Source organism: Leopardus geoffroyi, chromosome X (genome assembly GCF_018350155.1).
Source record: "Leopardus geoffroyi isolate Oge1 chromosome X, O.geoffroyi_Oge1_pat1.0, whole genome shotgun sequence".
Lineage (NCBI taxonomy): Eukaryota > Metazoa > Chordata > Mammalia > Carnivora > Felidae > Leopardus > Leopardus geoffroyi.
Genome location: NC_059343.1, coordinates 42,020,780 through 42,041,866, shown reverse-complemented (window position 1 = coordinate 42,041,866; position 21,087 = coordinate 42,020,780). Strand labels below are relative to the sequence as shown.

Genomic DNA, 21,087 nt, shown 5'->3' with positions numbered 1-21,087 from the left:
ATTTGTGAGCCCAATTCTGGGTTCTCTATTCTATTCCATTGGTCTATGTGTCTGTTTTTGTGCCAATACCATACTGTCTTGATGAGTTCTGTATGCTGAAAACTATAGAAAGCTTATGAAGGAAACTGAAGAAGACACAAAGAAATGGAAAAACATTCCATGCTCATGGATTGGAAGAATAAATATTGTTAAAATGTCAATACTACCCAAAGCAATCTACCCATTCAATGCAATCCCAATCAAAACTGTACCAGCATTCTTCTCAAAGCTGGAACAAACAATCCTAAAATTTTTATGGAACTACAAAAGACCCCAATAGCCAAAGTAATATTGAAGAAAAAAACCAAAGCGGGAGGCATCACAATCCCAGACTTTAGCCTCTAATACAACGTTGTAAAGCCATATTCTTTTTAAAGTGTTTATTCATTTATTTTGAGGGAGAGTGAGGGAGAGGCAGAGAGAAAGGGAGAGAGAATTCCAAGAAGTCTCCATGCTGTCAGTGCAGAGCATGACACAGGGCTCAACCCTGTGTCAATCATGACCTGAGCTGAAAATCAAGAGTCAGATACTTAACCAATTGAGCCACCCAGGCGCCCCACCTTTGCCATATTCTATTGACTAGAAGCAAGTCACAGGTCCTGTCCACACTCACAAATTATAAAGGGCATGAATACCAGGTGTCAGGAATCATAAGGTCATCATAGGGTCTACACCCTACAAGGGGTATATATTGTAAATGTCTAATAATTTTTATGTGCATTTAATCTATAGAGTCTCCTCTAAAATAGCTTTTCTTACATTTTAATTGTTATTGAAAAACCCAGGTCATTTATCCTGTACTATTTCCCATAGTCTGGATTTTGCTGATTATATCCCCATGATGTTGTCAAACATATTCTTTTATATTTTTAATTTCCTATAAATTGATAGTTATATTTAGGGGTTGGTCACATGCAAATTATATTTTTCTTTTTTTGGCAAGACCACAACACAGAAGACCATTACAGAAGGAACATGTTGACCAGTTTTTCTCTTGTTGTAATAGTATCACCTGTTGATGATTATTTCCTAGATCCATTAATTCGTTAGAAGTTGACAATGGTGAATTTCAATTCTATCTTTTTTTCTTTATCTGGCTGTGCTGAAGTACAGTTCACATAAAAAGGTCAGGATAAATGTTTGATTCTTTTTTTGGTCAATTATTAAATAATGAGATGATTATCTTGCATCCTCTAAAGATGTAATACTAACTTAACAGAAGACCATGGGGGAAGAGAAGGGGAAAAATAGTTACAAACAGAGAGGGAGGGAAGCAAACCACAAGAGACTCTTAAATACAGACAACAAACTGAGGGTGTCTCTGAGTGTTCAACTTTGGAGCTGGGGTGGGGGAGAGGGCAAAATGGGTGATGGGCATTGAGGAGGGCACTTGTTGGGATGAGCACTGGGTGTTGTATGAAAGACAATTTGTTAATAAGTTGTGTTTAAAAAATAAATAAAAATTAAAATCTAAAAAATAAATAAAAACATTAAAATTTTTTTAAATAATAAAAAACCATATTTGATATATTTCAATCCATTGCAGTTATTTACTGCTACATAGGTGTCCCACCTTTGGCCAATAGGAGCCTGTTTGGGTTGGCTCCTGGGTCTGTTTGGCATGAATTAGCACTCTTTGATAGCTTCTCTGCTTTCTGATGTTTCAGGTTCCAGGTTTATCATATATATCTTTGCTACCCCAGACCTGAAAATCAGACATTTCTCCAGGAGCTGTTCCTTTAGGTGGGAGATGGTATTTGAGCCCACAATCTGGGTTGCTAGGTGTTCTCATGGCTCTGGATTGTTCATCATTTCCAGTTCTTTTTAGGTGGAACAGAGTGAAGAAATATACATTTTAAGAGACTGTATATCATTACTTCATATAGATATTCCCAAATAAAATTTAGGATTACAAAAAGGATAATAGAAAGGATTCGAAACCTTATTCCTAAAAGAATCTGAAGGGAACAAAGGCTATATCCCAATGGTCAGCACAAAGTGTCTGTTTCTGAGGGTTCAACTTCGGAGCCTGGCTATGCTGATCAGAACATCGTGGGGTGTGGATGGGTGTAAATATAGCCATGGTTGGCTGGTCCTTCAAACTCTGTCCTGGGATCTGGACATGCCTAAAAGGGCATCCCAGGTACTTATACTGGTATAGTGGGGCAAGTGGGAGAGTTGTTTACAGAGACAATGGAGGGCAAGTGAATGGAATTTGTGGACTCATCTGCAATGAGAAGTATCATGCTGGGGTATGTCCTTTTATAGACATGATCACATTTCTCTTTATTTTCAGGTGTTTCCGCAAACCAGAGGTCTAGTCCCTTGAGGGGCCTTGATTGTTTTCAAGGGAATGAGGAACATTGGAACTGAGGAGAGTTTATGGGGTGAGGGACTGAATGCTTGCAGTTCACCAGGACCTATTAAGCCCCAGGGATCCACCTTACTCCCTCCACAAGAACAGAGTTGAGGTGACTGTGTTCTGGTGGGAGATATGTATGAAAAAAGTATGTAAATAGCTCTGTTGAAGTTTATAGGGTAATACCATATTGCCTGAGTGATGGAGGTTTTGACCAACAAACAAGCCACAACACTGTAGAGGCAGAAATGGATCAAGCATTCACAGATTCAAGATTTCTTCATTTCAAAATCTCCGGAAGATAGTTATAGAACCACTTCCCAAGCTCCTCCCATGCAGCCACATCAAGAGATGGTATTTATGGCCCTTCTAGAACCCCTTGTTGTGATACCCATGGTAGGGAATTTTCAGGAGTTTATCCAGAATTACACAAGTCCAAGTCATATTAAAGGGACTTGGGGTGCATGAGTGCTAATGGACAGAACCAGGAGCAAAGCAGAGGTCAGAAAGAATGTGTGGTCCATATTGAGGGCTTTGGAGGAACAAAGTGAGGAAGTCGAGGAATGACTTCCTCCAGCCCAGCTTGCATCTACCTCCAGTAGGAGACAAGGCTGCATTTCAGGGAACATTTACATCTGTTAATTCTCTGAGGCATATAGGATGGGGAGGGGATTGAAACTGCTCCAGTGGAAGAAGGAACACTGAGTCTGGTGCCCTAAATACAATGGCCCCCTCTCTGTTAGAGCTTTGTTTCTCCACAAACATCAGGCAATCCAACAACACGGAATTGTGGCCTGGGTGGGGCTGCTCATGTGAACCATTCTTGCGGCTTAATTATCTCTAGAACGTATGTGTATAACCTACCTGAGTGGGAAACTGACAGTAGGGAGTGTATTCAGAACTCAAACAGCTTCTTCTCTCCTCCAGGGTTATGTTTTTATTTTATTTTTCATAAATATACCTATTTAAGATTTGGTAATAAATTTACATGGTTCAGAAATCAAAGTGATATAACAATATATAAATTAAGAAGTCCCACTCCCACCCATGTGTGTGAGTGTGTGTGCACACTTTCACACACATGTCTAGGTTTTAGCAAAAATTTATTTAATTCGCTTGTTGGTTTACTTGGTTTTCTTTTTGCAAATATAAGCAATACCAATATATATTTTTACTTAACCCCTTTTCTCACACATAATTTAGCATGCTATATATACTGTTCTATACCTAGTTTGGTCTTCTATTCTCAATATATTCTGAAGATCTGCCTATGAATATATACATGGTTTTGTTATTTCAATGTATTCCAGTGTGCATATCACCATATTTTATTTCTATTGATGAACAATTGAGTTATTACTAGTCTTCTAGTAGTACAGACAATACTACAACATAACTCTTTCCATATGTTATTATTTAATAGATTTTTATTTTTTATTTTTGCAGTCCACATGCACACTTTTTTATAGTTTATTTTTGAGAGAGAGAGAGGGAGAGAGAGAGAGGGAGGAGGGGCAGAGAGAGAGGAGACAGAGAATGGGCTACAGAGAAATCTGTAGCTTCCTCTAAGTTTTGTTGTGAACATAAAACTGCATTTTAAAAGGTCTATTTTTATAAGGTTGTTTCTTTTTTGAATTTAAATTCAAAGTGAGTTAACATACAATGTAGTCTTGGCTCCAGGAGTAGAATCCAGTGTCTCATCTCTTACATAGGATACCCAGTGTTCATCCCCAAAAGTGCCCTCCTTAATGTCCATCACCCATTTAACCCATCCCCTCACCCACCTCCCTCCAGCAACCCTCTGTTTGTTCTCTGCATTTAAGAGTCTCTTATGGTTTGCCTCCCTTACTGTTTTTATATACCTCACACCTGTCAGAAATGTTAAAATCAAAAACACAAGAAACAACAAGTGTTGGCAAGGATGTGAAGAAAAGGGAACCTTTGTGCAACTGTTGACGGGGTTCCTCAAAAAATTAAAAATAGAACTACCCTATGATTCAGTAATCACACTACTGGGTATTTACCTAAAGAAAATGAAACACTAATTTGAAAGGATACATACACCCCTGAAAGGATACATACACCCCTGAATTTATTGCAGCATTATTTACAATAGCCAAATTATGGAAACAGCCCAAGTGTCCATTGATAGATGAATGGATAAAGAAGAAGTGGTATATATATTCAATGGAATATTATTCAGGCTTAAAAAAGAATGAAATCTTGCCATTTGCAACAACATAGATGGAACTAGAGAGTATATGCTAAGTGAAATAAGCCAGGTAGAGAAAGACAAATACCATATGATTTTACTCATATGTAGAATTTAAGAAAGAAAATAAACAAAAGGGAAAAGAAGAGACAAACCAAAAACCAGACTCTTAACTACAGAGAACAAATAAATGGTTACCAGAGGTGAGGTTAGTGGGGGGATGGGTGAAATAGGTGAAGGGGATTAAGAGTACACTTATCTTGATGAGTAATGAATAATATATAAAATTGTTGAATAAGCATATTGTATACTTGAAACTAATATAACACTGTATATTAACCACACATAAATAAATAAATAAATAAATAAATAAATAAAGCAGTTTCATTAGAAACAGAAAAAACCTTTTCTTAAAAGTGTGAGGGGTGCCTGGGTGGCTCTGTCGGTTAAGTGATTCTTGATTTCAGCTCAGGTCATGATCTCATGGTTTGTGACATTGAGCCCTGCATCAGACTCTGTGCTGAAAGTGAGGAGCCTGCTTGGGATTCTCTCTCTCCCTCTCTTCATGCCCCTCCCCCGTTCTATCTCTAGCTCTCTCAAAATAAATAAATAAACTTAAAAATGGGCAAAGGAATAATAAAAAAAAAGAAAAATGGGCAAAAGACCTGAATAGACACCTCGCCAAAGAATATATACAGATGATAAATAAGCATGACAAAATACTCCATGTCATATGTCATTAGGGGATTACAAATTAAAACAACAATGGGATACAATTACACACCTATTAAAATGGTAAAAATCCAAATCACTGACAACACAAAATGTTGGTGAGCAACATGAACTCTCATTTATTAGTGGTAGGAATGCAAATGGTACAGCCACTTTGGAAGACAGTTTGGTGGTTTCTTTTTTTTTTTTTTTTTCAACGTTTATTTTATTTTTGGGACAGAGAGAGACAGAGCATGAACGGGGGAGGGGCAGAGAGAGAGGGAGACACAGAATCGGAAACAGGCTCCAGGCTCTGAGCCATCAGCCCAGAGCCTGACGCGGGGCTCGAACTCACGGACCGCGAGATCGTGACCTGGCTGAAGTCGGACGCTTAACCGACTGCGCCACCCAGGCGCCCCGAGTTTGGTGGTTTCTTATAAAACTGAACATACTCTTACCACATGATCCAAAAATTGCACTCCTTGGTATTTATCCAAATAACTTGAAAACTTGTATCCATATGAAAACCTACACATAGTTGTTTGTAGTAGCCTTATTTACAAGTGTCAAAACTTGGAAGCAACCAAGATGTCTTTCAGTAGGTGAATGGATAGGTAAACTGTGGTATATCTAGACAATGGGATTTTATTTATTTATTTATTTATTTACATTAAAAAAAAATGTTTATGTATTTTTGAGAGAGAGAGCGTGAGCAGGGAAGGGGCAGAGAGAGAGAGGGAGACACAGAATCCGAAGCAGGCTCCAGGCTCTGAGCTGTTAGCACAGTGTCCAACATGGGGCTGAAACCCACAAACTATGAGATCGTGACCTGAGCCAAAGTCGGACGCTTAACCGACTGAGCCACCCAGGCACCCCATTGGGATATTATTTACTATGAAAAAGAAATAAGCTAAAAAGCATGAAAAGACATGGGAAGACCTTAACTGCATATTACTAAGTGACAGAAATCAATCTGAAAAGGCTACATACTGTATTATTCCAACTATATGACATTCTGGAAAAAGGGAAACTATGAAAGCAGCAAAAACAAACAAACAGCAACAACAACAAAAAAACAAGACAAAAAAAGCAAACAAAAAACAGTCGTTGCCAGGGGATAGGAGGTAGGGAATCATAAATATGTGGAGCACAGAAGACTTTTAAGACACCAAAACTATTTTGTATGATACTGTAATAGCAGATACATGCCATTATACATTTTTCAAAACCCATAGAATGTACAACACCAAGAGTGAACTCAAACATAAACTATGGGGTGATGATGTTAATGTAGGTTCATCAATTTTAACAAAGGTACTACTCTGATGGGGGATGTTGATAGTAGGGGATGCTATGCATGTAGGGGGAAAGGGAGAGAGAGAGCTCTTCTGCCCATTTTTATTTATTTTTTTAAATATGAAATTTATTGTCAAATTGGTTTCTATACAACACCCAGTGCTCATCCCCACAGGTGCCCTCCTCAATACCCATCACCCACCCTCCCCTCCCTCCCACCCCCCATCAACCCTCAGTTTGTTCTCAGTTTTTAAGAATCTCTTATGTTTTGGCTCCCTCCCTCTCTAACCCTTTTTTTTTAAATTGAGTTCTTTGTTTTCTTATTGCTGAGTTTAAGAGTTCTTTGTATATTTTGGATAATAATCCTTTATCAGGTATCCTTCGGAAATATTTTCTCCCAGTCCAGCCTGTAGCTTATCTTCTCATTCTTTTGACACACACACACACACACACACACACACACACACACATTTACATGATCATATGTATATAAACATATGTTTTACATCATATGTCTCTAATAAATTCTTAGAAGTGGAATTTCTCAAAGGTAAATACTTCTCCATTTTTAAAGTACTAAATGAGCCCCATAAGAGCTCTACTATTTTTATTTTATACTTATAAAATTTTTTTTTTCAACGTTTATTTATTTTTGGGACAGAGAGAGAGACAGAGCATGAACAGGGGAGGGGCAGAGAGAGAGGGAGACACAGAATCGGAAACAGGCTCCAGGCTCTGAGCCATCAGCCCAGAGCCTGACGCGGGGCTCGAACTCACGGACCGCGAGATCGTGACCTGGCTGAAGTCGGACGCTTAACCGACTGCGCCACCCAGGCGCCCCTATACTTATAACATCACTGTATGAGAGTGCCTGTGTCCCCATTCCATCATCAACCTTCCCCCTCCCCCCACCATATCACAGTTGAAGGATAATACCTTAATGTGGTTTGGATATGTGTGTTAGTTATTTATAGCTGAGTAACAAATTACCCATAATTCAGCAGCTTAAAACATAGGACTGCTCAAAACACGGAATTTTTCTTTTGTCAGTATAAGTGATACAAGATAGAGTGCCCAACATGGATGCCACAATCTTTTATAACTTAATCTTGGGAGTGACATTCCATCACTTTTGCTGAATTCTCTTCATTACAAGTGAATTGATAAGTCTAGCCTCACTCGCGGGGAGAGGATTATACAAGGGAGTAAATACTAGAAGGTGGTATCATTGGGGCCATCTTAGAAGCTGACTACCACAATATACATTGATATACCCACTGTTGGTGAAGATGTGGAGCAGCTGGAACTCCCATAAGTTCCTGGTGGGAGTGTGAGATGGTATAACCACCTTGGAAACTAGTTCCACAGTTTCTTATAAAGTTAACCATATACTTACTATGAGACCAACAATTCTACATCTTTTACTTTTTTGATCATGATCATTCATAAACTTTAACCATTTGTTTTGAAATATTTTATTGTTTTTATAAACGTTTATTTATTTTGAGAGAGAGAGAGAGTTCATGCACAAGTGAGGGAGGGGCAGTGAGAGGTGGAGAGAGAATCCCAAACAGCTTCCTCACTTTCAGCACAGAGCCTGATGCGGGGCTCAATGTCACAAATCGTGAGATCATGATCTGAGCTGAAATCAAGAATCAGACACTTAACCGACTGAGCTACCCAGGCACCCCTCACACTTTAAAAAAGTTTTTTTTTTCTGTTTCTACTGAAACTGTTATTTATTTATTTATTTACTTACTTATTAACTTATTTATTTATGTGTAGTTAATATACAGTGGTATATTAGTTTCAGGTATACAATATACTGATTTGACAATTCCATATAGTATTCATTACTTATCAAGATAAGTGTACTCTTAATCTCCTTCACCTATTTCACCCATCCCCCCACTAACCTCACCTCTGGTAACCATTTATTTGTTCTCTGTAGTTAAGAGTCTGGGTTTTGGTTTGTCTTTTCTTTTCCCTTCTGTTTATTTTGTTTCTTATGAGTGAAATCATATGGTATTTGTTTTTCTCTGAATGGCTTATTTCACTTAGCATTATACTCTGAGAGCCCAACGTGGGGCTGGATCTCACAAGCTGCAGGGTCATGACCTGAGCTGAAATCAAGAGCTGGACACTTAACCAACTGAGCCATTTAGGCACCCCTGAAATAATTTTAGACAGAAAAAAGTTGAAAAAATAGTACAGAGAGTTCTTCTATTCCCTTCACCTAGTTTCCTTTCATATTAACATATTGCATATTGCTCATGTTAACACATTGCATAATCATTTTATATAATCATTGATATAATTATCAAAACTAGAAATCAACGTTAGAACAATATCATTACTTGACCTAAAGACTTTATTCAGATTTCACCAGTTCTTCCACTAATGTTCCTTTTCAGTTCCAGGAAACAATCCAAGACACCCCATGGTAATTTAGTTTTCACAGCTTTATTGTGTCATCCACTCTGTTCAGCCCCTTAATCTTTAATTGTCTTTCATGGCCTTGACACTTTTGAAGAGTACTGGTCAGCTATTTTGCAGGATGTCCCTCAGTATGGTTGGTTTTATGTTTTCTTGTTATTAGGTTGAAGCTACAATTTTTTTGCTTATATTTTAATTCCAGTTAGTTAACATACAGTGTTATATTAGTTTCAGGTGTACAGTATACTAATTCAACACTTACATACCTCATTGGGCGCTCATCACAAGTACATTCCTTAATCCCCATCACCTATTTAACACATTCCCCCCCCCCCCCACCTCACCTCTGGTAATCATCAGTTTGTTCTCTATAGTTAAGAGTCCACTTCTTGGGGCACCTGGGTGGTTCAGTCAAGCATCTGACTGTTGATTTCAGCTCAGGTCATGATTTCATGGTCATGAGATCAAGCCCCACATCGGGCTCCATGCTGAGCATGGAGCCTGCTTAAGATTCTCTCTCTCTCCCTCTCTCTCTCTCTAAAACAAAACAAAAAAAATGAGTCTGTTTCTTGATTTGTCTCTCTTTTCCTCTTTTCTTTTTGTTTTGTTTCTTAAATTCCATGTATGAGTGAAGTCATTTGGTATTTGTCTTTGTCTGACTGGTTTATTTAACTTAGCATTCTACTCACTAGCTCCATCCATGTCATTGCAAATGGCAAGATTTCATTCTTTTTATGGCTGAATAATATTACACACACACACACACACACACACACACACACACACACACACCCATACATACCATATCTTTTTTATCCATTCATCTAGGCATTTGGTCTGCTTCCATATCGTGGCTGTTGTAAATAATGCTGCTATAAACATAGGGATGCATGTATCTCTTTGAATTAGTGTTGTTGTATTCTTTGGGTAAATACCCAGTAGTACAATTGCTGGATCATTAGGTAGTTGTATTTTTAACTTTTTGAGGAACCTCCATCCTGTTTTCAACAGTGGCTTCACTAGTTTGCATTCTCACCAACAGTGCATGAGTGTTCTTTTTCCTCCACATCTTCACCAATGCCTGTTGTTTCTTGTGTTGTTGATTTTTAGCCATTCTGGCAGGTGTGAGGTGATATCTTATTGTACTTATGATTTGTATTTCCCTGATGATGAGTGATGTTGAGCGTCTTTTCATGTGTCTGTTGGCCATCTGGATGTCTTCTTTGAAAAAATGTCCATTCGTGTCTTCTGCCCATTTTTTAAACTGAATTATCTGTTTATTTGGTGTCGGAGTTTGAGAAGTTCTTTATAGAGTTTGGATACTAACCCTTTATCAGATATGTCATTTGCAAATATCTTCTCCCATTCTAAACGTGCCTTTTAGTTTTGTTGATTGTTTCCTTCACTGTGCAGAAGCCTTTTATTTTGAAGTCCCAATAGCTTATTTCTGCGTTTGTTTCCCTTGCCTCTGGAGACATATATAGAAAGAAGTTACTATAGCCAACGTCAAAGAAGTTACTGCCAAAGAAATGGTCCAGATTCATTCTTTTGCATGGTGCTGCCCAGTTTTCCCAGCACAATTGGATATTTTTTCTTGCTCTGTTGAAGATTAATTGACCATGTAATTGTGGACTTATTTCTGGATTTTCTATTCTGTTCTACTTTTGTGGAGTACCATACTGTTTATATTACTACAGCTTTGTAATATAACTTGAAGTCTGGAATTGTGATGCCACCAGCTTCACTTTTCTTTTTCAAGATTGCTTTGGCTATTTGGGGTCTTTTGTGGTTTCATACAAATTTTAGGATTTTTTGTTCTAGTTCTCTGAAAACTGCTGTTGGTATTTTGATAAGGATTGCATTAAATCTGTAGATTGCTTTGGGTAGTATAGACATTTTAATAATATTTGTTTTTCCAATCCACAAGCATAAAAATTCTTTCTATGTCTTTGTGTCATCTTCAATTTCTTTCATCAATGTTTTATGCTTTTACGAGTATAGGTTTTTCACCTCTTTGGTTAGATTTATTCCTAGGTACCCTATTATTTTATGTGCAATTGCAAATGGGATTGTTTTCTTAATTTCTCTTTCTGCTGATTCATTATTGGTGTATAGAAATGCAACAGATTTCTGCACATTGATTTTATATCCTGCAACTTTGCTGATTTCTTTTATCAGTTTTTGCAGTTTTTTGGTGGAGTCTTTAGGGTTTTCTATACATAGTATCATGTCATCTGCAAATAGTGACAGTTTTACTTCTGCCTTACATCCTTTCATTTCTTTTTGTTTTCTGATTGGTGTTGCTAGGACTTTCAGGACTATGTTAAATAAAAGTAGTGAGAATGGACATCTTTGTCTTGTGTTTGACCTTAGAAGAAAAGCCCTCAGTTTTTCTCCATTAAGGATGATGTTGGCTGTGAGTTTTTCATGTATGGCCTTTACTGAGGCTACACATTTTTACATTTTTTTATGTTTTACTTATTTTGAAAGACAGAGAGAGAGAGAACGTGAACAGGGGAGGGGCAGAGAGAGAGGGAGATACAGAATCCCACGCAGGCTCCAGGCTCTGAGCTGTCAGCACAGAGCCTGACGGGGGGCTTGAACCCACAGACTGTGAGATCATGACCTGAGCTGAAGTCGACACTCAATGGACTAAGGCACTCAGGTGCCCTGAGGCTACACATTTTTGACAAGAATACTACAGAAGTTATGTGCCCTTCTCAGTGCTGCATATTAGGACACATGTAACATCAAGGTCATTTTACCGGTGATGTTGACTTTGATCAGTTGGTTAACCCAGGCGTATCTGCCAGGTTTCTAAACCATAAAGTTACTATTTTCCCTTTGTAATTAATAAATAGCTTGGGGAAGATATGTTGAGACTATGCAAATACATTGTTTCTCATCAAACTTTCACCTACTAATTTTAGTACCTATGTATGGATCTTGTCTGCAACAATCTAATAGCGCTTTTCTGATCTCATTCTTTTCACATTTATTAATTAGAATTATTCTGTAAGTAAAAGTTGCCTCTTTCCCCTCATTTATTTATTCAATTAGTTATTTACATCAATTTGGACTCATTTATTTTATTCTATGGGTTATAATCTAATAGTATCATTATTTTCTGGTTCAAATTGTTCCACCTATGGCCATTGCAAGCTCTTTCAGGTTGGCTATAGTGCTTGTTTGATATGCCCACATTTTTTAAATTATTTTTTTGAGTACTTCCTTAATTTCTGGGACTACAAGATGCTCCAACTCATCTTGTATTTTCCCTGTCCGAGTTCAAATACTTCTTCAAGGAACTCTGGTTCCTTCTGACTACCACCTATGTTCACTGGTACTCATTGGGCTATTATTGCTTCTACACTATCTTAGGTAACTTGGAGACTTGGAAATATATGAATGTATTATTATCCCATGTCGCACACATTTTGTCTTTTTTCTTTCTTCCTTTCTCACTGTCTCTTTACCCCTTTCTCCCTTTCTCTCTCTCTTTATTTCTTCTTTCTTTCTTTCTTTCCTTCTTTTCTTTTTTTTTTCTCCCTCCATCCCTACCTTTCTACTCTCTTTGTCTCTCTCCATCTCTGTCTTCCATCTACCTACCTGCCTACCTACTTACCTTTCTACCTACCTACCCGCCTCTGATTCCAACCCAACACCACAGGGCTCATTCCAACCTTACCCTTTTCCTTAATTTTAACATCTTTCACTCACAGTGAGAAATCTGGCTCTCATTAACTACAGTGAATTTACTTATTTGTTCAACTATTGTATTCACATAAAAAAAAATTCAAAATTGCCAACCCATACCCCTGGGAGAAAAAAATTTATTAACTATAGTACACTATTTATGTTCAGTTCTTTTCACTAATATCCAGCAGAAATGCTATTTTCCAAATTATGTAGGTTATGTCTTTTCTTCCCCACCCCTTCAGTGTAGTCTTAGTGATTTGTAAACCAATTAGGTTCATTTTTTAAAGTTTTTGTTCTATTTTAGGTCCCCCCCATATCCCTTTTATTTTATTTTATTTATTTTTAAAAATATAATTTATTGTCAAATTGACTTCTATACAACACCCAGCCAGTGCTCATCCCAACAAGTTCTCTCCTCAATGCCCATCACCTCCATATCCCTTTTTAAAAAATTATATATTGGGGCACCTGGGTGGCTCAGTCGGTTAAGTGTCCAACTTCTGCTCAGGTCATGATTTCAAGGTTTGTGAGTTTGAGCCCCGCTTCAGGCTCTGTGCTGACAGCTCAGAGCCTGGAGCCTGCTTCAATTCTGTCTCTCCCTCTCTCTCTCTCTCTCTGCCCCTCCCCTGTTCATGCTCTGTTTCTCTCTGTCAAAAAATAAATTAAAAAAAAATTATATATTATAAAATTCACATTTTGTCATATACATTTCTATGGGTTCCGACAAATGCAGAGTCATGTATCCACCACCACAGACATGAATGAAGTCTAATTTATAGATTTTTAATTTTTAATTAATTGAATTTAATTTTTAATTTATAGATTTTTAAAAGATGTTTATTTTTGAGAGAGAGAGAGAGCAAGTGCAAGGAGGGGAGGGGCAGAGAGAGAGAGAGAGAAAGAGAGGGAGAGAATCCCAAGTAGGCTCCACACTGTCAGTGCACAGCCTGACCCGGGGCTCAAACTTATGAATTGTGAGACCATGACCTGAGCCAAAATCAAGAGTCAGCTGCTTAACTGACTGAGGCACCCAGGCACTCCCAATTTATTGATTTTTTTAAATGGATTGTACTTTTTCATGTCATATCTAAGAAGTCTTTGCTAACCCAAGATCACAAGCTCTTCTTCCATCTTCCATGTTTTCTTCTAGAAGTTTTATATTTTTATGTTTTACATTTAGGTCTCTGATACACTTTTTTGTGGTAAAATATACATAACACAAAATTCATCTTTTTTTAACTGTTGGAAATTATGTAATTATTAGATAAAATTAACAGTAGTTTACAATTACATGTCACTGTACAGTTTACAAAGTTGTTAAAAATACATTCAGTTTAATACCCTGAAATAAGGAAATTCAATTCTTTTGCCCTCCCATCTCCCATCCATGAAGGACAGAGCTAAGGAAAACTTGATCAGGAAAGGTCATATAAATGCATCAATCTGCATAGCACCACAAAGAGTAAAGGAGACAAAGGCAGGGCTTTGGAAGGGGCCACAGGGACGTAAAGGAGAAGACCAGAGTGTTAAATATGAAGAAAGGCCAGGGGTTGTAGGAAAATTAGGCAACAGAAATGGCAGGGTCACGTTCACTCAGAAAAGAACAGTGCACAGCATATGTCCCACATTCTAAAACATGAAAAGATCATAACTGAAGAGCTGGAGTTGAACTTTGTAGTTTCACAGAACACAAATAGATGACCACCAACCGTGGCTTATGAATGAACTCAGAACTCAGGTTCAAAATGCATCTGGCTGCAACTTAGGGCCTCCTTGGCCCTTCAGAAATTTAACAAAGGTCATCTGAGGAGCTGCAATTTTACATAGTGGTGGCATCCTGAGAGCATCAATCGTTAATATCTTACAATCGTGGAAAAGGAGTTTCCAAGCGGGGCTGAGCAATATCGATGGGAAGTCGATACCTGGGCCATCTCTTGGAGATTCCAGCTGAAAGAACTGCCAAGTGTTTCTCCAGAGAAAGCACTTGCCTGGGTACGACTCAGGGCCAGGCAGGAATTCACACTATGAAACCGGGTGGAGGAAGGCAGAGAAGTAGCCCACTGAGACCACGTTCCCATTATTCTCTAACATCACTTCTCTGTAGAGATTCCTCTGAACAGGGTCCAGGCATCCCCATTCCTCTCGAGTAAGGTGCACAGCCACATCCTCAAATGTCACAAACTCCTGGTACCTGGCTGGCAGGAGCGTGGCTGCCTGGTCTCCTGGGCTTCCCTCATGGGGAAGAGCAGGCACCTGGGGAACAGGTGGAGCCCCGTCGAGCTCCTGTTCTATGTCAGTGCCCTGTGCGAACTGAGGCTCTGGGGACCGACCCTCAGACTGGCTCTCCAAAGACTGAAACTGGACAATTGGTGATCCTGCTGATTCCTGGGCTATTTCCTTCATCCTTGTTCTGGAGGACAATGGTCATCACCGAAAGGAGGGGCAGGCCAAGCAGCCGTCCCGTCGCAGACACCCTCACTCTAGGGGCAGCCCCTCCAAAATTCATGCTTTATCCACTTTAAAATGTACAATTTGGTAGCATTTAGTATATTCACAATGTTCAGTAACCATCACCACTATCTAGTTCCAGAATATTTCCATCACCCCAAAAGGAAACCAATCCATTAAGCAGTCACCTGTCATCCCACTCTCCCACCAGCCTCTGGCAACAACTACTACTGTCTGTCTCTACAGATTTGCCTATTCTGGGTATTTCCTTTAAATGGAAACATACAGGGGCACTTGGGTGGCTCAGTTGGTTAAGTGACTGACTCTTTTTTTTTTCAATATATGAAGTTTATTGTCAAATTGGTTTCCATACAACCCCCAGTGCTCATCCCAAAAGGTGCCCTCCTCAATACCCATCACCCACCCTCCCCTCCCTCCCACCCCCCATCAACCCTCAGTTTGTTCTCAGTTTTTAAGAGTCTCTTATGCTTTGGCTCTCTCCCACTGTAACCTCTTTTTTTTTTTTTTTTTTCCTTCCCCTCCCCCATGGGTTTCTGTTAAGTTTCTCAGGATCCACATAAGAGGGAAATTATATGGTATCTGTCTTTCTCTGTATGGCTTATTTCACTTAGCATCACACTCTCCAGTTCCATCCACGTGGCTACAAAGGGCCATATTTCATTCTTTCTCATTGCCACGTAGTACTCCATTGTGTATATAAACCACAATTTGTTTATCCATTGATCAGTTGATGGACATTTAGGCTCTTTCCATAATTTGGCTATTGTTGAGACTGCTGCTATAAACATTGGGGTACAAGTGCCCCTAGGCATCAGTTAAGTGACTGACTCTTAATCTCAGCTCAGGTCATGATCTCACAGTTTGTGAAACTGAGCCCTGCATTGGGCTCTGTGCTGGCAGCGTGGAGCTGGCCTGGGATTCTCTCTCTCCCTCTCTCTCTGCCTCTCCCCTGTTTGTGCTCTCTCTCTCTTTCTCAAAATAAATAAATTAAAATAAATGGAATCATACAATATGTGACCTTTTGCATCTGGCTACTTTCACGTAGCATAATGTTTTCAAAGTTTATGTTGCAGCATGCAACCATGCTTCATTTGTTTTTATGGCTGTGTGAATATACCACATTTTCTTTATCCACTCATCAGCTGACGGACACTTGGGTTATTTCCACCTTTCAGCTATTGTGAATAGTGGCTCTATGAATATCCGTGTACAAGTTTTTATTTGAACACATGTTTTCAACTATTTAGGATATATACCTATAAGTAGAATCAATGAATCATATGGTAATTCTATGTTTAACTTATTGAGGAACTGCCAAACTATTCTCCATGGAGGTGGTTCAATTTTACATTCCCATAAGAAATGTGTGTAAGTTCCAATTTCTCCATATCCTTGCCAACATTTCGGAGTACATAACTTCTTTCAGAAAAAGAGGAGGGGACACTTCCCAACTCATTTTATTAGGCAAGCTTTATCCAAATACTACAGTTAGAAAAAGATATGACAGAAAAAGAAATCTGAAGACCAATATCTCTCATGAACATGACACGAAAGTCTTCATTAAAATATTAGCCATATATAAATATGTAAATATATTTTATATACTTACATTTATTAAAAGATATAGAAAACATACAGGAGATTTTATAAAGGAAATCACCCCCCCACACACACACATATTTATATATCTTACACATCACAACAATGAGCGTTCATGCCAGGAATGCAAGGGTGTTTCAACATATGAAAATCAATCATTTTAATTCACCATATTAACAGACTATATAAGTCATGCCATATAATTATCTCAGTAGATGCAAAGAAAGCAGTTTATGAAATTAAATATTTATTTATTATAAAAGTTCAAAGCAAGCTAGGAATATAATGGAAATTCCTTAACTTAAATAGCATCTATACAAACCCTACATCATACTGAATGGTGAAATATTGCATGCTTTCTTCCTAAGATCAGAAAAAAGGCAAGGATGCCCTCTCTGACTATTCAACATTCTGCTGCAAGTCCTAGATAGTGCTGTCAGATAAGAAAAAGAAATAAGAGGCATTCATATTAGAAAGAAAGAAAGAAAACTCTATTTCCAGACATTGTTGTCCACCAGGGATAATTTAAAAATCTACAACTAGAACTAGGGAGTTTAGTAAAGTCTCAGGATATACTGCCAATATACAAAAGTCATTTATTTCCTATATACCAGTTATGAACAATAGGAATTTGAAATTTAAAAATATAACACATACAATATCACCACAAAACACAAAAATGAACTACTTAGGTAGATACCTAACAAAATTTGTATGGGATCTGTATACTGAAAGTAAAAAAAAAAAATCGATGAGAGAAATCAAACATCATCTAAATAAATGGGAAGAAGGACCATACTCAAAAAATTAAGATGACAATTCTCTTCAATTTGATCTATAGATACAAGGTAATCCCAGTCATATTCCCAGCAAGCCTTTGTTTTTTATTTTTATTTTTTTAATTTTTTTTTTCAACGTTTATTTATTTTTGGGACAGAGAGAGACAGAGCATGAACGGGGGAGGGGCAGAGAGAGGGAGACACAGAATCGGAAACAGGCTCCAGGCTCCGAGCCATCAGCCCAGAGCCTGACGCGGGGCTCGAACTCAGGGACCGCGAGATCGTGACCTGGCTGAAGTCGGACGCTCAACCGACTGCGCCACCCAGGCGCCCCGTGCCTTTGTTTTTTAGATACAAACAAACTCATTCAAAAATTAATGTGGTAAAATAAAGGAGCAAGACTACAGAATGGGAGAAGATATTTACACATGACATATCTGATAAAGGGTTAGTATCCAAAATCTATAAAAAACTTATCAAAATCAACACCCAAAAACCAAATAATCCAGTGAAGTAATGGGCAGAAGACATGAATAGACACTTTTCCACCGAAGACATCCAGATGGCTAACAGACACATGAAAAGATGTTCAACATCACTCATCATCAGAGAAATATAAATCAAAGTCATAATGAGATACCACCTCACACCTGTCAGAATAGCTAAAATTAAGAACACAAGAAACAACAGGTGTTGCGAGGATGCAGAGAAAAAGGAACCCTTGTGCACTGCTGGTGGGAATGCAAACTGGTGTAGCCACTGTGGAAAACAGTATGATGGCTCCTCAAAAAACTAAAAATAGAACTACCCTATAATCCATTACTCAGCCTTGTAAAGGAATGAAATATTGCCATTTGTAATGATGTGGATGGAGCTTGAGTATATTATGCTAAGTGAAATAAGTCAGGCAGAGAAAGACAAATGTCATATGATTTCACTCATACGTGGAAGTTAAGAAACAAAACAGATGAACATGTGTGAAAGGGAAAAAATGAGAGGGAAACAAACCATAAGAGACTCTTTATGATAGAGAATAAACTGAGGGTTGATGGAGAGATGTGGGTGGGGGATGGGCTAAATAGGTGATGGGTATTAAGGAAGGCACTTGTTGAGCACGGGGTGTTGTATGTAAGTGATGAGTCACTAACTTCTACTCCTGAAAACAGTATTACACTATATGTCAACTAACTAGAATTTAAATAGAAATTTGAAAAAGAAAAAAAAATAAAGGGGCAAGAATAGCCAAACAATTCTGAAAAATAAAACAAAGTTGGAATATTTGCATTACTAAATTTTACGACTCACTGTAGAGACTCAGTTATCAAAACAGTGTAGTATTGACAAAGCATAAGAAGCACAGATTGATGGAACAGAATAGAGAATGGAGAACAATACAGAGAATCCTATAATTGGCTCACACAAATGGAATCAACTGTTTTTCTTTCCTGTCAGAGAAAAAAGTATAAATAAACAAGAACAGGGAGAAGGCTAAAGGAACCCTTTGGTACTGGGTTTGAGTCAAAAATATCAGTATAAACTCTTGTTTATTTAAAGATATACACAGCTAAAGAAATAAAAATAAATATGTATGTGTACATGGGTTAGGATATCTGTATGTATTTCCTTGCTCTTCAACACTATTAGCAGTAATACACCAGTAGCAATGAACACAACTAATACCAAGGGTTTGGTTTCTAATGCCAATTTCCAGCAAAGGAACCAGATATCATTGGAGAAATTAATAGCTGACTCTAGATCCGGAATATGGAAAATTCAAGATGACCCTGGACCATCCTATAGTTCTAGTAGATAAGGAAGTGCCCTCTTCTACAATAAAAGGATGGGGGCATGTCAGAGGGATGCAGGAACAAACTTCAAAGACCTAACAATGGCCAAATCTGTAACAATTTGTGCCACATATTTAAAAAATGCAGTATTCGATTATAACACAAAGAATAAAATAAATGTCCATTAATTCATATTGCTATAAACAAATAACTGAATGAATAAGTAAATAAATAGAAGATGGAAAGGGCAAATCTTTCTTACAGAAGAATCTCAATTAATAAATGCAGAAGCAATGAGGGAAACAGAAAATTACTATTAGAACAAGACAGCAGTATTGCCTAAGGTAAGATCCACTGATGAATGCTAAAATTACTGGGTAAAACTTTAAGGAGAAACAGGATATTTGCATAACCTCAAAGTAATTCCCTTGTGGTGGTTTTAAAATATGACCATAAACTCTTTGCTACCTCTCTAACCATAAAGTGGAGCTTAATCCCCCTTCTCCTTTAATATTGAGGACTTTGACTCATTTCTAATGAAGATTATGAAAAGATGAAAAATAATAACTTTATAACAGAGAAACTTGGGAGATACCACTATAACAAAGTAACCAAGGTTAATATCACCAGTAATAAGTCATGTTGATATCATCTGTTACCTGAAACAATGCAATGAGAAGGGCACATGATCTCTGTGATATCCATTCCTCAAATATATAACCTCATCTGTTCATGATAAAGCAGACAAAAACTGAGAGACAATCTACAAGATACATGACTACTCTTCAAAAGTGTCAAGCTCATGGAAGACCAAGAAATACCAAGAGGCTGTCACAGACTGGAGGAGACTAAAGAAACGTGACATCTAAAAGGAATGTGATATCCTGGATTGGATTCTGAAACAGAAAAAGCTTAGTGTACAGTAAAGGATTAACCTTGTCCAAAGAAAGGTTTGGTCCTTTGCCCTGGCTTCTAGGAGGTAACTTCTAAGCCTTTGGAGTGTCTTGTTTGATAAGAGAGTCTGTTTACCTGAAGGCTTGAGCCATGCTGGACAGTCTACACTAAGAGTATAATTTATGGTAGGGGCTTTGGGCCATGTGGTATCAGCACAGTCTCTGGAGGGCTAGAGATTATATATATTTATATATACATAAAAATATATACTTGCTAAAATTAATCAAAAGAAAAAATGGAGTGGCTATTATTGTATAATTTTTTAAACCAGGATAGACTAATTTCATAATAAAATAAATGGAAAGATATATCCTGTTCATGGACCTGAAAACTCAATATTGTTAAAATGTCAATTATTTACAAATAGATCAATAGATTCAATTCAATCTCAATCAAAACTCAAACAGGCTATTTTATAGTTTTATAGTAACCAACAAACTGATTCTAAAATTCATATGGAATTTCAAAAGACCTACAGTAGTCAAAACGACTGTAGAAAAGTTGGAGGACTTATACCAACTGACTTCAGGAAGCTACAGTAAGCACTAATGCTATAGTAATACAGAATCTACAGCAATACCAGTAGTGGTACTGGCATTAAGATGGACAAAGAGGAGTGCCTGGGTGGCTCAGTCGATTAAGCGTCCGACTTCGGCTCAGGTCAGCATCTCGCGGTTTGTGAGTTCGAGCCCTGCGTCAGGCTCTGTGCTGACAGCACGGAGCCTGGAGCCTGCTTCAGATTCTGTG

The 21,087-nt window shown here is 37.9% G+C and overlaps 1 long non-coding RNA gene and 1 pseudogene across 1 annotated transcript; one reads left to right on the top strand and one right to left on the bottom strand.

Moving 5' to 3' along the window:
* Positions 1–20: 20 nt before the first annotated feature.
* Positions 21–10,827, top strand: LOC123595138. The gene is made up of 3 exons (XR_006711047.1): positions 21–59; positions 10,176–10,182; positions 10,726–10,827. It is a non-coding gene; the product is annotated as an uncharacterized LOC123595138 (long non-coding RNA).
* A 3,786-nt stretch (positions 10,828–14,613) lies between these two features.
* LOC123594972 lies at positions 14,614–15,199 on the bottom strand (annotated as a pseudogene).
* Positions 15,200–21,087: the final 5,888 nt, after the last annotated feature.